Raw genomic sequence first — 8,213 nt, forward strand, 5'->3', positions numbered from 1 at the left:
GTGCCTGCGCGGGGCAGGGGCGGCTCCTCTGCGGCTCCTCTCCGTCTCCCTCTCCATCTCCCTCTCCGTCTCCCTCTCGCTGCAGCCCCGCCCGCCGCCGCCCCTCACGGCGGCACCCGTGCGGGCACAGCCCCGAGGGCTCCAGAGCCGCAATTCCGCTCCCACAGCGCCTCAGGGCACCCGCTCCGGCTGCTCTCCAGCGCGCTCGGTCACGTTTTCTGACCTTGCTTGTATTGGGGCGCGCATAGCTGGGAGGCGCGCTCGCCGTGCTGCGGGAGCTGGTTAAAAGGGGGTAATGGCTTCCCTGGCGTGTTGAGAGGCACCAGCTCTGCCGGGTCATGTTAAAACATGTGTTCCCCTTGCCAAAGGAGTGTCACGGAATCACAGACTGGCAGAATGGTTGGGGTTGGGGTTGGGGTTGGAGTAGGCCTCAGTCCAGCCCCCTGCCCAGGCGGGGTCGCCCAGAGCAGGGGACAGGAACACATCCCGGAGAGTTTGGGATCCGTCCAGAAAGGAATACTCCATGGCCTCCCTAGGCAGCCTGTTTCTGTGCTTCGTCAACCTCAGCGGAAAGAAGTTCGTCCTCGTGTTGAGGTGAAACTTGCTGTGTTTTAGTTGATGGCCATTGCTCCTCATCCTGTCGCTGGGCACCACTTGTCTACCCCAGGCAGGCAGCCCATGCATCCCAATGCATTGTTCACCCCATCCCAGACACATCATTCTGTGTTTTCCTTTGACTTCCATGAGATTCTTCTCAGCCCTTTCTCTTTGGCTTGTCCAGGTCCTCCTGAACAGCAGCCCTGCCCTTGAGTGGAATGATTGCACTCTCAGTTATTGGAAATCAAGACAATCAACTTCATTAGTTGACCTGGTAAATTGACCAGGAAAAAAAAATAAGAGGAGACTGCTGTACAGGTCTGGCTGCTGCCTTCTCTGATATGAAAATCCTTGTTTGGTTGAAGATTATCTCAGCTTGGAAGTAACTCATGCTGAACAATTTTCTAACAGTTACTGCAAAACAAAGTTGATAAGCCTTGTTGGTAAAACATTCACACTTTTTTTCTCAGCAGAGGAAATAGTAGCATTTACCACCTGTGAATTTTTTTGCACTTTACCAGTTTGTTTTATGAGGCTCCTTTGCATCACTCCCATATTTCCCCATAGGATTCTGTGCTTGATCAAACCATTCCTTAGAGCCCAAGTATTGGTCTTACCTTTATTGGCACTGAAGCAGACTCATGATTAATATTCGGTGACAGAACCAGAAGATGCCCCAAGCACCACTCTCACTATGCAGAAATGGAACCATGACAGCAATTTTCCACTTCTGTTACTTCTCAGGAGTAATGAGACCTCTCCCTATGGCTGATCCATGTATTCCAACAGTACCAAGCTTTACCAAAGAAGAGTTTTGCTGACAGCTTCCCTGCACTGCAGAGAGACCTGACTTTCTGAGCCATCTTGCCACTGTGACTAATGCCAGGTGAGGATTTATAAGAACCTCACAGAACACATGAATCTTGTAATATTTTCCATGCTATACAGGAACTTACAGTCTCTATATTACAATTTTTCTAATCTTTCAGTGGTTTGTAAAAAAAAAAAAAAATCTTTCCCTAATTTATCATTGCCTTTCCTGAATGGTTTGAAAATTGAGTGTGGTGTTTTAGCAATGTTTAGACCTAGGATATGCAGTGAAGAGAAAAAAAAACAGCAGCAGAGTTTACTCGGGAAGACACAAACATGGCTGAAGTTCCTTTGTACAGAAAGGACTTTGTTTGGTTTTGTTTCTGATGCTAGGAAGAGATTGGGAAACTTGAGGGAAACATGCTAATCTTTCTAGAAATCCTCTAGGGAAAGGGAAAAAAGTGATTGGCCAAAACAGAGAGAGGTTTGAGGTGTGCTGGAGACAAATTAAGAGAATTTATGTGACAAAGAGTTGATATGCAAAAGCGAAGGCTGAGGAACATTTTATTTGGTGGTGGTACAGGGTGGGGAATAATTATAGTTGTGTCATTAAAGAACATGCAAATGAAGGCGCTGAGAAGGAACAACATGTAAAATGATGGCTCCAAATAAATGGGAGTGTTCCTGTGAATTCCAGAGAACAAGGAAAGAAAATATATTTTATAACTAATTTATCAGTAATTTCTAGCCACATTCAACACAGAGGAAGTTTGCATTTTAGGCAAACGCTGATCAGGAACAAGGCAGAGTTGGTTTCATTCCTGAAACAGAATAGGGTGTTCCTAAATCAGGGGAGACATGTCATAGAGCTGCTAATCCCTGTGAAGTAGGTCAAGCTTGCAAAGATGGAGAAGGTTGAACCTGATTAGGAACATCCATTAGGAAATGGATAAAAAGAGAAAGCAAGGAGGGCCAGTTAGAGAAAACAAGTGTCTGGGCCAGACCTTCTCTTGCTTCTGTGATCACTTCAGTTACTCTGTTCCTTACGTAGTTTGCTGTCGTTTAGCTTCGGTGGGCTTCTGTTAACCTGTACTTCTTCAACCTTTACACTATATATGTGTGTGGTGCTCTGTTGGCTTTGCACAGACCTTGAGAGCTACAGTTTTCCAACTTCCAGATTCCCACTGCTGTTACAGAAGAGGTTTAGGAATCAAGCTGTCACTTTAAGTTTCCACAGCTTTTAATAGAAGTGTATCCATGAACCCCAGGTAAGTTTTGGACAGCATGTGATTAAAAAAAAAGAATTCAAGTATGTAAATGCTTGTTTGCTTTAATCTTGATTGTGAAATATAAAGTTCAACTATAGTATGGAAACAAAAAGTGAACCTACATGAAGGGAGACATGCCAACATGTCTTTCTCTGGTTCTGTGACACTCTGCTCACAAATATTTCTGTGCTGGAGTGATAATTTATCTTGGTAACCAGCCCTTGCTCTGCACAGAGGGCACCACCAAAATACATTGTTTCCTTGACTTCCCCATCAGTAATTTCATTGTTTCTCTTGAAGGATGTGAGGAACACAGTGCTTTATGTTCTACAACTAGTTTCTCTATAGGGAGGTTGGACTAGATAACCTTTGACAGGTCCCTTCCCACTCAAACTATTCTGTGTCTTTGTGTTCACTGAACTAAAATTTTGCTTCCCCTGATAGTGTGGTTTTCTAGTGGAAAAAGAAGGGAGTTAAGAACTTAAGAGATTTTATGTGTGTGGCGCAGAGAATGAAGTTGGAAAATTCTTTCTGTAACTTGGTTCCTATTGGGTTTATTTTCTACTTTATTACATGTTGTCCTATTATTAGTTTGTGTGGGTGTCTCATGGTAAGGAAAGGTATTCCAGCATTCTTGACATGTTTTCTTTCACTGTGTGCCGTGATGCATTCATGACACTGCCTAGAGCAGAATAAATTACTCCAGCACTCATTTTCCTAAAATACACTTGATGTCACCATCTACGTAATTTTTTCCAGTTCTCTACTGGATTTCCAAAACTACTCTCCTAAACTTTGGGAATTTGTTCTTGATGGATTGTTGTAAAGCTAGAAAATAAGAAGTTGTCATCACACAGACAATAGCAATAGCAATGTTGATATTTCCAATTTTCATTTGTACATGCATCTAACAAAATGACACAAATAATAGCTGCAATGTATTTTTCACTATGTAAATGCTAAAAGAGGTTTATAACTTAAATAATGTAGTAGAGAGTAAAAAAGATGTGGCCAAAAATAAGTATTCAATGCATTTTCTAACATGGGTTTATTAACCATAAAGCTTGTTATATTTGAGGAGAATGGTTTAGTTTAGAATAGATAAATCAATAAATACACAATACTCTAACTGTTGGGAAGCCACCCAACATGGGAAGTCAACCCATGGCTCTGCTTTTGCTATCCAGTTAAAATGAACAAAAGCTTTTAGACAAAACTTCAGCTTTTGACCAGGAATGTTCATATCTGTCCTTCAAAAATAAGGGTAAAAAATCCATTGGAATATTAGAAGACTATACATAAAGAGCTTTCTTGTTCATATGGGTCAAATTAATGTGAATTTAATGACTACTCACCAAAAGGTAGGTATGTAATGACAGGAGGAAATCATATTTATAGGGTACTGTCCACATAATATATCCAGTTGAATTTTATATTCAAAAACATCTCTGACTAACTTTGAGTTTTGCTGTCCTCCAGAAATGTGAAGAACTAGTTGTCCAGCCAAGATTTGAAGATAAGTTATCAAGGGCATTCAGCATTAAAAAATATATCTTATTATAAAAAAAAAACAAACAAACAAACAAAAATCACCTCTCACTTTTATGTTTCTTATACAGGGAAGTTGATGTGCACCAATAGTTCTTCCCTGTCGCTGTTGAGCCGCTAGCAGAGAAAAGAACCGAGTTCTCAGTGTGGCAAGAAAGAGGAGATTTATTATTTTGATTTCAATATATATAGACTTTTCAGAGGTCACCCAGATTGGTCAGCCAGAAACCTCCCCCTAGGCCTGATTGGCTAGGCCTGAACTGTCCAAATCTCGAGACACTGTTTAAAAAACCTCCAAACTTTATCTTTGTTTATAAACCACAACGGAATGTTCTCATGAGAAAGACCTGTGCTAGCCACACTTCCCTACCTTCCTGAGTGATTCCTCTTGATCTTGTAGTATTAAATAACATTACAATTAAATATTTTAATAACATTTTTTCAGTGTTATTAAATAACATTGAAAAATCTGCTTTTTTACCTTGCCTGCATGTCCAGCTACAGAAGACTGTTGGCTGTAGAGGTGGACATTGTCATACAAATGCTGAAACAGAAGTGCACAGGAGTACAATAGTGTTCAGTGTACTTCCTGCAGCCAGAGGTATCCACAACCTCCAGGGAGCAGGGATAGCAGGGAACACCTTGTCCAGGCAGCATGAATGCCTCCATGGGAGCAAGAGGAACAGTGTGCTTGCTGCCTCTGGAAAGGTGACTGCTCAGCAGGGGAGCTGGCACAGAAAGAATGAGTGTGCAGCCTGGAGGGCAGCCTGTTCCTAGTGCAATGTATCTGTGGTGGTACCTTCACTCTCTTCCTAGGTTCCAAAGGGAGGGAGAGGAAGTCATTCCCAAGCCTTATGTAATCTCCAGTCCTGTAAAGAGGTGCATGCTGGGGGCTCCCTCTCCCCACACCGCACTCCACCATGCAGGCACGCCTCCACACCCGTATCTTTGTATAAGGCAAGAGAGACCTCCCACAAGATCATCTCCCACCTCTACTGTGCATCTGTTCATTTTCTGCCTGTCAAGCCTTTTCAAAGTTTGAAAGATCTCACAAGAGATAGGAGAACAAGCTTTCAAGTTTGAGTGCATCAGATCTGGACCGATCTGATATCAAATGTGAATTTTTATTGCTTGGCTTATTTTTCTTACCTTTTTTTTTTTTTTCAAAGTGGAAAAGAGAGAGAACTGCTGTGTAAAGAATTGTTGCTTGCAATATATTTTTCTCAGCAATAAAAATACCTTCAAGACAGCAGTGCAATTCTCTTTTTAGACTTGACACCTCCAAAGTCTGATATATGTGGCTCAGTTAGATGAAAAGGTAGGTATTACTAGGTTTCTATTAGATTATGATGCAAGCTCAAGCTGGCTAGGTTCATCAGGCAGTAAATCTAGTGCAAACAGCTGTGGCCAAATTTTGCTCCTGTACCTGTTGCTGTTTGTGCTCAGTATTCCTTTGGATCCCTTCTGTCAGTTGTGAGAAGGGCATGGGTGAACCTGGGCAGGATTCACAGTATAACCTGTCATTGACAGAGTAATTGGGATTGGGCTCCCAGATTGAATCAGAAATAATTCTGAAGGAAGAAGGGTTATTCTTCCTTGCACAATACAGAAATCCAAAATTCAGGCTTCAATTACACAATTAAGACTGTTATTTATGTCATTGGTACTATTTAGACATGGCTTTTACCAGCAGTGTCTTCTTACTTCAAAAATAACCTTTTTTCAGCTCATTTCTGGCAGCCACATGTTGTGTTAAAGAAGTGAATCAAACGGTGTTAGTCAGGCACACCTGGAGATCTCCTATTGCCCTCAGCAGGGACTGCACAAGAACTGGGTATCCAAAAGCTGCCCTGGTAGCTGTGAACACAGCAAGTGCTGTTTCCATTCCAGGCAGTGTGTGGCTAGCACAGACCTTTCCTGTGAGAATTCTTTCTCTCTTCTTCCTGTGTTTTTATAAACAAAGATAAAGTTTGGATGTTATTAAAACAGTTTCTCGAGATGTGGACAGTTCAGGCCTGGCCAATGGGCCTAGGGGGAGGTTTCAAACTGACCAATCTGGGCGACCTTTGAAAGTCTATATAAGTTGGAATTAATTAATAAAATAGCTCTTCATGCCACACCGAGGACCTGGACTTATCTCTGCTAGCGGTTCAAGAGCGACAGCAGTGCCACAGTCTCACTTCAGGAATGCCAAACTAATTTTAAGCCTGCTCTGACTGCTGTAGGAGCTCAGCAGTGAAACAAAGGTACAGATTTAAACCCAGGCTAAGCTTACAGATGTCCCGTGGCAGGGAAACTGCTGTGTATTCTGTAACACACAGAATAGATGCTGTAATTTTAAAGGTTGCAATACATCAAGACTTCCTGAAGAAAGAATTAAAGCCTACCTGGCAAGATGGCAGTTTGAGAAAATGGAAGCTGTTTTGTCATAAGCCAAATTCTTGCTTGTAGTCAATTTTTGGATAAGCACCTCAAAGACATATTGTAGCAGAGCCATAAATCCAGATGCCACTGCATGTAGTTCTCAAGCAAAGCTTCCAAAAATACCAAACCCTTGCAAATATCTTTATTTCTTAATCTGAATTTAGTGCTGAATTAAGCAATTTCTGATGAAAGCAGCAGGACATACATGAAACAATAAATGTTTTCCAATGTATTCCGGTATCCACACTACCTTTTCAGAGTTTGTAGCCATTCTCTCCCACACTAAGAAAATGTCTTCATCTAAAAGCAGTGAAAAATTATATTTCTGTCCCCAATCTGAACAATTAATGGATATTCTGGCCTGATATGTATTCCACTACTTCTGAGGCTCTTATGGGTACAGTCTTCTCTAATAATTTCCAATTTTTAGAAAGTAATGTTCATCTCCAGGTATTTCAAAACAGGTATAAAATGCTCATCTCCTGGACCTCCTGTTTAACCAGACCTCCTGTTCCTTTCTCACTGACCTGTGCATGGTATGGACCAAGGAGAAGTAATGCTCAGCCTCTTTTTTCCTGGCAACAATTGAAACAAGGTAACAACTACACAGGATGTTGCAGGGCACTGGAAAAACCTACCTGTACAAAGAACCTTATTGAAATATCCACTGAATGTGAGAAATGCAATTATATAACTATATTGGGCAATACCTTTGCCACTGCAATTCTCCTTGCTCTCCCTTTCCCAGAGACTGTTGAAAATAAGTTATTTGAAAGAAGAATTACGTGCAATATCATCTGAGCATAACCCAGCACTTACCTTGCATCAGTAGTGTCCAATAGACATCTCAGGCCATTTATTCTTGGGACAATGATCTCAAATTGTTCTTGGAATTTTAGGAACAAAATCACTTTCAGTTAGAATCTAAAATCAGTGGGGTGATTTTATGATAAGTCAGTTGAATGAAATTTGGAGTCAATCCAGAAAGTTTTCTATACTGCAGCATAAAGCAGGTTGAGTTCAAAATTCTAGGTCCAGAAAATACCTTTTTCATAACCAAAAATCTGGGTGAATGAAGAGCCAGCTGAACAAAGGTGATTTTATTACCAGGCTGCAGCATTCCTATGAAATGGAATGTTAAGATTGCTTACATGTCATAGTAGTTTATGCAGTCACAGAACTATCTCTGCTCTAAAAGAGATGGTGTATTGTCTTGCATGGGAGACAGGAGCTTTATGAGTTTTTGCAGTTTGCCAGGCTTTAAGATAGCTAGTTCTCCAAGACTTAGTCCCATTCGCAAGATTCTTTGATATTTGGCCGATTAGTCTAAAAATACCATTTATTAGACACAGAACATAACAAACATACAAACATAGAACAGATTGACATACACAGACACACAATGAATGCATAATTGCAACACTATAATAGCTAAAATGCAATTATGGGGTAAAAGCTTGCTTGAATTATAAAAATAATTCAAAAAATGCAAATTAAGAAATGCTTGCTTGAACTATAATGCAAGTTAAGAAAGGTACCTATAAGTTAGCCAGAATAATACAATTT

Source organism: Lichenostomus cassidix, chromosome 3 (assembly GCF_008360975.1).
Source record: "Lichenostomus cassidix isolate B80296 chromosome 3, HeHo_3.0, whole genome shotgun sequence".
Classification (NCBI taxonomy): domain Eukaryota; kingdom Metazoa; phylum Chordata; class Aves; order Passeriformes; family Meliphagidae; genus Lichenostomus; species Lichenostomus cassidix.